The 8,055-nt window shown below is 38.0% G+C and overlaps 1 long non-coding RNA gene across 1 annotated transcript; it reads left to right on the top strand.

Annotated features, from left to right (window-relative positions):
- The first annotated feature begins 2,686 nt into the window (after nucleotides 1–2,686).
- LOC124011225 lies at nucleotides 2,687–7,855 on the top strand. Its single transcript, XR_006834561.1, has 4 exons — nucleotides 2,687–2,838; nucleotides 6,516–6,636; nucleotides 6,788–6,896; nucleotides 7,281–7,855. It is a non-coding gene; the product is annotated as an uncharacterized LOC124011225 (long non-coding RNA).
- The last annotated feature ends 200 nt before the right edge of the window (nucleotides 7,856–8,055 follow it).

The raw sequence follows: 8,055 nt of genomic DNA, 5'->3' as shown, positions 1-8,055 counted from the left end.
ATTTCATAGTTTAGATGTCTTCACTGTTATTCCACAAAGTAGAAAATAGTAAAATAAAGAAAAACCCTTGAATGAGTGGGTGTGTCCAAACCTTTGACTGGTAAATATATATATATATATATATATACTACGGTTCAAAAGTTTGGGGTCACTTAGAAATGTCCTTGTTTTTGAAAGAAAGGCATTTTTCCCCCCATTAAAATATCATCAAATTGATCAGAAATACAGTGTAGAAATGGTTAATGTTGTAAATGACTAATGTAGCTGGAAACAGCTGATTTTTAATGAAATATCTACATAGGCGTACAGAGGCCCATTATCAGCAACCATCACTCCTGTGTTCCAATGGCACGTTATGTTAGCTAATCCAAGTTTATCATTTTAAAACGATAATTGATCATTAAAAAACCCTTTTGCAATTATGTTAGCACAGCTGAAAACGAGGTGCTCATTAAAGAAGCAATAAAACTGTCCTTCTTTAGACTAGTTGAGTATCTGGAGCATCAGCATTTGTGGGTTCGATTACAGGCTCAAAAAGTCCAAAAACAAAGAGCTTTCTCCTGAAACTTGTCAGTTTATTCTTATTCTGAGAAATGAAGGCTATTCCATGCGGGAAATTGCCAAGATCTCGTACAATGCTGTGTACTACTCCCTTCACAGAACAGCGCAAACTGTCTCTAACCAGAATAGAAAGAGGAGTGGGAGGCCCCGCTGTAAAACTGAGCAAGAGGACAAGTACATTGGAGTGTTTATGTTCTAGTCTAGCTATTAATTACAGGCCTATGGTTTATTATGTGTAGGTCTATGTGAGTCATGGATTTACGTGTTCCTGCAAGACTATTTAGTCTGCAATGTGAAATCACATGTTAAATGGTTTGGTGTGTGTGTAGTCAATTTCAGTAGGGTGTAGTGTAGGCTATGCTTTTATGATCATTTCATGATGATTTGAGTCCCTTCATTTGGGCACACCTACATTTATGCAGGCCTTGCCATGAATGGATTTCTGCCCTTGCCACTGCTTGACAGACTGTTAAATGCAGCTGGGCCAGAGGCCACATGTTCTGTGTCAGAGAGCTAACCTCATTAAGTATCTGTCTTCAGAACTTGTCTCTGTTACCAAACATTCCAGTAATGCAATGTAGGCAGGGTATGGAGAGAGGAATCTGAAAGTCATTTTGGTAAACTGTCATTCCCCAAGTTCTGATGAGCAAGAAAAACAGGATTATGTCTGATCTGCATGTAAAACACAAATATTGTGAAGGAAATATTCTATCAGGAACCTTTCAGTGGGAGATTATCATAATAGTGCAGTAATAATCTGTCAGATGAATGCTCAGTTCATCATCATTTCTTAATCAATTTAATTATTTCAAATGACTGAGAAGGTGAATGACAGAGCTTTATGGTAAATGGTGGAGTACTGATGAGACATATTTACATTGATATTATAGTCTCCTCCCACATGAGTTTGGCATAGCGAGCCTTACATGGATATACACTACTATTCAAAAGTTTGGGGTAATTTAGAAATGTCCTTGTTTTTGAAAGAAAAGCAAAAAAATTTGTCCATTAAAATAACATGAAATTGATCAGAAATAGTGTTGACATTGTTAATGTTGTAACTCTGTGTACTACTCCCTTCACAGAACAGCACAAACTGGCTCTAACCAGAATAGAAAGAGGAGTGGGAGGCCCCGGTGCACAACTGAGCAAGAGGACAAGTACATTAGAGTGTCTAGTTTGAGAAACAGACGCCTCACAAGTCCTCAACTGGCAGCTTGCCACCGGGGCCCGCCGGTGTAGCTGCTTACTGACTGTACACTGTAACGTTACTGCATGATTGTAGAGGGCTTACTATCGCTTTAGAATTATTAGTTATGCTGACTATGACGTTACTTAGCTAATATGGTGCCAACGATGTGTTGTACATTGAAGTCCACAAGCGAAGGGAAGAGGTGAGAAGAGGAAAGAGCATGGATGCGAGAAGGAATACAACGTGGCTGTGTGTTTACTCGTGATCAGGGGTGTATTAATTCCGCCTATTCTGTTGAAAAACGTTTCTTAAACGGAAGCAAAATGGGGATAAACACACTTGAATTTGTCCAATATAAACTCTCGTTTGCAACTGTTGGACCAATGATTACATCCTATATCAGCTAGATTGAGGCAAGAGTGTGCAAGGCGGTGTTGAATGTCACTGTTCGTCCATGTGTCACTGTCTGTCACCTCAAATTTGTCTCTCGACCTCTGTGCTAGGTTGTAGCAACCTCATGATGGTTCTAGGGAAAATTTGAGTTTCATGTAGTAGCCTGAACCTATCGCCATTGAACTGGATGAATGGAATATGAATGACATCCAATATGCTGTAATAGAAACAAGGCCATGCTCATGAAAAATAATTGTCCTCCTTCATCTTAAAAGAGTACTGACCGCCACTGACGTGGATATAACTTGATCTTATTGGGAGACATTAACTAGCTCTTTTAGACAAAGAGATGTGGATAGAGAATGCATTAACAATCAGACTGATTGCCTGGCAATGAACTGCATGTGAAATCAAGATGTAATAAACGAAATGGAGCCGTCTGTGCATCCAAAGCAGGTGGAATCTAACGAGCAAGCCAATTACAGAGCAGTGCAATGTGATGTGCTGTTCTCACCAGGCACAGAGTTTAATCAAGAATCATTCAATTAAGTGCTCAACACACTCAAGTCAGTACCGCTGTGCTGTAAATGAATGTGAATAGGAAATCTAACATCCCTGCATTTTAACAAATGAATAGATTGAGGAAAGCAATCTATTTAATCGACCACTTTGAACATATATTGTCAGTGAGTGTAAGTGGATTTTCCTTTACATTATCTGTTGTGCTTTTTAAATCAACACACAATGTGTGTTTAGGATCCATGGAGGCAGGTTGAATATTCTGTTTGAAAATGGGTTAAATTAAAGGTCATTTTGAAAGGGGAGAGCAATATACCTATCAGTTTTGAGTGTGCCATTTTCAATGTGGGAGAAGTCTGGGATGGACATTTATTTGGTTGTTTTTGTATTTTTGTTGTATTTATGCCAAGGTTATAGTATATATAGCATGGGACCTGTAGCAAGGCCCATTATAGGATATTGTGTGTAGATTGATAAAATGAATTTAACACATTTTAGAATAAGGCTGTAAGGTAAGAAATTGTGGAAAAAGGGAAGGTGTCTGAATACTTTCTGAATGCAATGCATATATAGCATGTGGCCTGTAGCAAGGTCCATCAATGTTATAGTATATATAGCATGTGGCCTGTAGCAAGGTCCATCAATGTTATAGTATATATAGCATGTGGGCTGTAGCAAGGTCCATCAATGTTATAGTATATATAGCATGTGGCCTGTATCAATGTTATAGTATATATAGCAAGGACCATCAATGTTATAGTATATATAGCATGTGGCCTGTAGCCAAATGGTCCATCAATGTGTTATAGTATATATAGCATGTGGCCTGTAGCAAGGTCCATCAATGTTATAGTATATATAGCATGTGGCCTGTAGCAAGGACCATGAATGTTATAGTATATATAGCATGTGGCCTGTAGCAAGGTCCATCAATGTTATAGTATATATAGCATGTGGCCTGTAGCAAGGTCCATCAATGTTATAGTATATATAGCATGTGGCCTGTAGCAAGGACCATGAATGTTATAGTATATATAGCATGTGGCCTGTAGCAAGGACCATGAATGTTATAGTATATATAGCATGTGGCCTGTAGCAAGGACCATGAATGTTATAGTATATATAGCATGTGGCCTGTAGCAAGGTCCATCAATGTTATATTATATATAGCATGTGGCCTGTAGCAAGGACCATGAATGTTATAGTATATATAGCATGTGGGCTGTAGCAAGGTCCATCAATGTTCTAGTATATATAGCATGTGGCCTGTAGCAAGGTCCATCAATGTTATAGTATATATAGCATGTGGCCTGTAGCAAGGACCATCAATGTTATAGTATATATAGCATGTGGCCTGTAGCAAGGCCCATCAATGTTATAGTATATATAGCATGTGGCCTGTAGCAAGGTCCATCAATGTTATAGTATATATAGCATGTGGGCTGTAGCAAGGTCCATCAATGTTATAGTATATATAGCATGTGGCCTGTAGCAAGGACCATCAATGTTATAGTATATATAGCATGTGGGCTGTAGCAAGGTCCATCAATGTTATAGTATATATAGCATGTGGGCATCCATCAATGTTATAGTATATATAGCATGTGGCCTGTAGCAAGGTCCATCAATGTTATAGTATATATAGCATGTGGCCTGTAGCAAGGCCCATCAATGTTATAGTATATATAGCATGTGGGCTGTAGCAAGGTCCATCAATGTTATAGTATTTACAATGTTTTAACATGTACCCAGTACCTCCTGTCATTTAACATGTACCCAGAGTTTCCTGCAAATAACAAAATCACTGATTCCACTTCAGAAATGATTTGAGTCATCCACATTAATGAGATGCTTTGACTTGGATATCAGATGGTAACCTGCAGATATATAGAGGTTCGAAAAATTACTTTGATGATCCGCAATGCCATGAAAATGTGTCTTTGAGATGATTTTATTGCATGTTTGCCCAAGGCAATTAAATCAATACATCTTAACTGTCAGCAGGCAGGCAGGCCCAGTGCCACAGCCAAATGAAATGCTTAGAGTCAGATAATAAAAGCCTTTTGACACCTCATTTGGGAAATGATTTAGCGGGTTGGATTCCTGTCCCCACAAAAAAAACTTCAATTTGGTATTATAAAACACTTTTTAAAAAGCCTCCTTCCTTCTAGTGGCATCCAATGCATCAGGATCCTCCTAAATTAATAAGGCGTGCAGGAGCATGCACCGTGTCCCTGTGATGAGTAAATGAGAAGCCATTAGTTCCATAAAGAATGCACTTTTATGAGGATCAGTAAGCACTATAGGCTAATTCAGATGAGAACCAGTGTAATGCTGCTGATTACAGGGGATTTATCATACAGCCAGATACAATGTCATGTTCCCCCGTGAATGTGTGTTGACTTCACCTCTCCTCTAATCATATAGTCCTGTTTCTCTAAACTGGACAGTTGCTGCACCATCTCACATATCAGGTGGCTGTGTGTTTCCCTCAGAAATGATGCCCTTGATTATAAAACAGATGATATACAGTATTGTTGAAAATACATAATTTACTGTACTGACTCATTGGTTCGGGGAACAAATGTTGAATTCTAAAACCATAGCGGTTTCTTACAATTCTAAGGAGACTAATGCCATTCTCACAAGTCATTAAAGTAAGAGATGCAATCATTACAAGGATGGACCATAGAAACGTTGTGCTTTCACTCAGGGCAACTCTGATGCAATGTGCATTCCCCAAATCAAATAATCAGACACATGACAATGGCATAAACAGAAGCGTAATTGGAAATCAGACAACATAGGAAATAATTATCCGGTTCATACCATTTTTATTCCATTTTTTACAGAAACATTAAACATTGAAAAACAACATAACTATTATTTCAGTTTTTGATCATTACATATAACAATTTTATTATAAAATAACCATACAATAGGCTGAAATAATAATACCAAATGGCGGAACTTGTGCAACACATGTTAAATACAAAGGTAACCAGGCAGGAAGTTTCTTTGATACATAACGCATTTTTAATGAATCCATACAACTATACGTTCATAAATCCATAGCATAACAGTAACCCTGCTCTGTACACAAATGAACAAACTAAAAACTACAGCATGCCTGAAATAAAACATCTTCTGTCTTGCATTCTCTGTTTCCAACATTGTCCATCTTTAAACTATCGGCATAACGTCAGTGAGAGAAAAGGCGATTTACTTGGAATGGTAACCTTGTTCTTCCCTGACGTCTGACCAACATTGTAGGCTACATCGTTTAGGGAATAGGCAGCGTTTATAAAGTTTGAGCCTCGAGGAACAGTATGTCATTAAGCTAATGTATGGCTATCAGCATTGCTAACTGTTTAGCAAATTCATTTCTATTGTCACACTGTGTACGTTTATATTAATGTAGCGATGCTGCATTCCACAGTTAAAATGGATCTTACTGAAATGTTGCCAGAACTGACAGTGATTGTTCCATATCTGAAAAAAATGTTGGTTAACGTTGTTGAGCAATTTTATCTCGAAGGCTTGAACATAGGGAACTGATCTTTGGGAAATCGCTCTACTTTTCACAATAAATTTAGCCAATTGCAACATAATAAAATTGGACTTTTAATAATACTTTCAGAAATATAATTGTATCAAAAACACATGATTTTCCTTCAAATGTTTATCCCATTTGGTAAATAAATGTCTGTAAATTGTAGTTCATCTATTTCATGAAGTAGGAAGCACAGCCATAATAAGTAAATGCCTTTCTGTAACAAACCTTTTCAACTGTTATTGACTGAAGCTGTACAATAGTTCATATAATCTCATTGTCTCTCTTTTACAAAAGGGAGTGGTGGATGATACAGAGAAATGCCACTCCAGGTGACGTTGGAATGACTGAAACGCCAAGGTCACATAGGCCAGACTACCCAAAAGATCAAAGGTTAAGGGGCGGTGAGATGTCACAGGTCTGTAATAAACTCATGTCAAAACAATGGATTTCCAATGTAATTTTGTCAGCTGTGGGCAGTCAACAACAATGCATATTGTATGGTACATGTGGTCCAGTCCTTTACACCGTAGGACATAAACCAGAACGTACCTTGTCATTCTGTACAGATATAAACAACAAGAGGATCTATGGATAACTGTTCTTCATGTCCCCTAACACATGTCTGCTGCACTGCTTTAAGACACCGACGAGCTGAAGGAAGCTTTGAACATATAGGTGAATGAAAGCTACCACCTGTTGACCTCAATTTGCATAACAACAACGTGTGGTGACCCGAAGGTCAACCTGCGCTACTCCTAATGACACCAAGTGTCTGCCAATGGTCTGCGGTCACAGACACAAGCCGTTTAGATCACAAACAAATTATACTAAATTATTCAGCTAATGGGAATAACATTTCAGATGTCCAATCTATGACGTACTGTTGTAGTTTATGATGAACGGTTGATAGGTATTTGATATGTTTATGTGTCATGAGGGCCCAGTATCAGTCATATTAAACATGGCACAATATCCACTGAATATGAATGAGCATTGAGTCACAGTTGTTAATTGACCAACATGTTGTGGTGCTTCGTGTTAACTAAGTGGTGTTTGCAGTGCTTCACTTGCAGAGCAATGCTTCCAGCTGGGACAGTGTTTATTGGAGATCGCCTTTCCTGGTGGAGTGGTACAATGGAACAAGAGATGACTGGACCAAAGTGGCAGACTACAGTCCAGCTATTAGGCTTCATGTTGTCCTCACTCACTCCAGGAAAAAAAAGCAGCTTTTCAAAAATAATACATTATGATTAATAAGAACATGATAAATACACAACAATTTGTAACACAATGCTATTGTGTTGACAGAATGTCCGATTTCTTCTAGGTGTAAATTGATAAGGAGTTTGCTAGCATAAATGGTTGGTTTTGACACCCCCTCTCACCATAGTCTCTACCTTAGATGAGCTTGATTTGTCTGCATTGGAATGAAATAAAGGGAACGGAGGAAAACATTCTCTGAACATGAACACTCTAAGTCTTATTGATCCTGCTCTTAAGTAGTGCCTGATAGGGCTTTGAACTGAGAAGACAGCAAGGTGAACTCCATAATACATCTACTATAGCTAGGATACATCTTTGTGTTTACTCTGCAATGCTTAAAAGATTTGTGGGCTATTTTCAATAACATTTCTCCAGAGGTATTCATTTTAAAATGAAAATTCCTGTATTCATAAAATCTATCTATGAAATATCAACATTTGTAGCAGCAATATATTATCAAGCCAATTAGGGACTCATTTAATGAGTAATTCCTTCCTGATATGTCATCATCACCACCTGGTTTTACCAAGCCGAGGACTAGGTCACACCATACATTGGCTTGGTAACACTG

Source organism: Oncorhynchus gorbuscha, linkage group LG23 (genome assembly GCF_021184085.1).
Source record: "Oncorhynchus gorbuscha isolate QuinsamMale2020 ecotype Even-year linkage group LG23, OgorEven_v1.0, whole genome shotgun sequence".
NCBI lineage: Eukaryota > Metazoa > Chordata > Actinopteri > Salmoniformes > Salmonidae > Oncorhynchus > Oncorhynchus gorbuscha.
The sequence above is the reverse complement of the archived record's forward strand: the minus strand, read 5'-3'. Positions and strand labels throughout refer to the sequence as shown.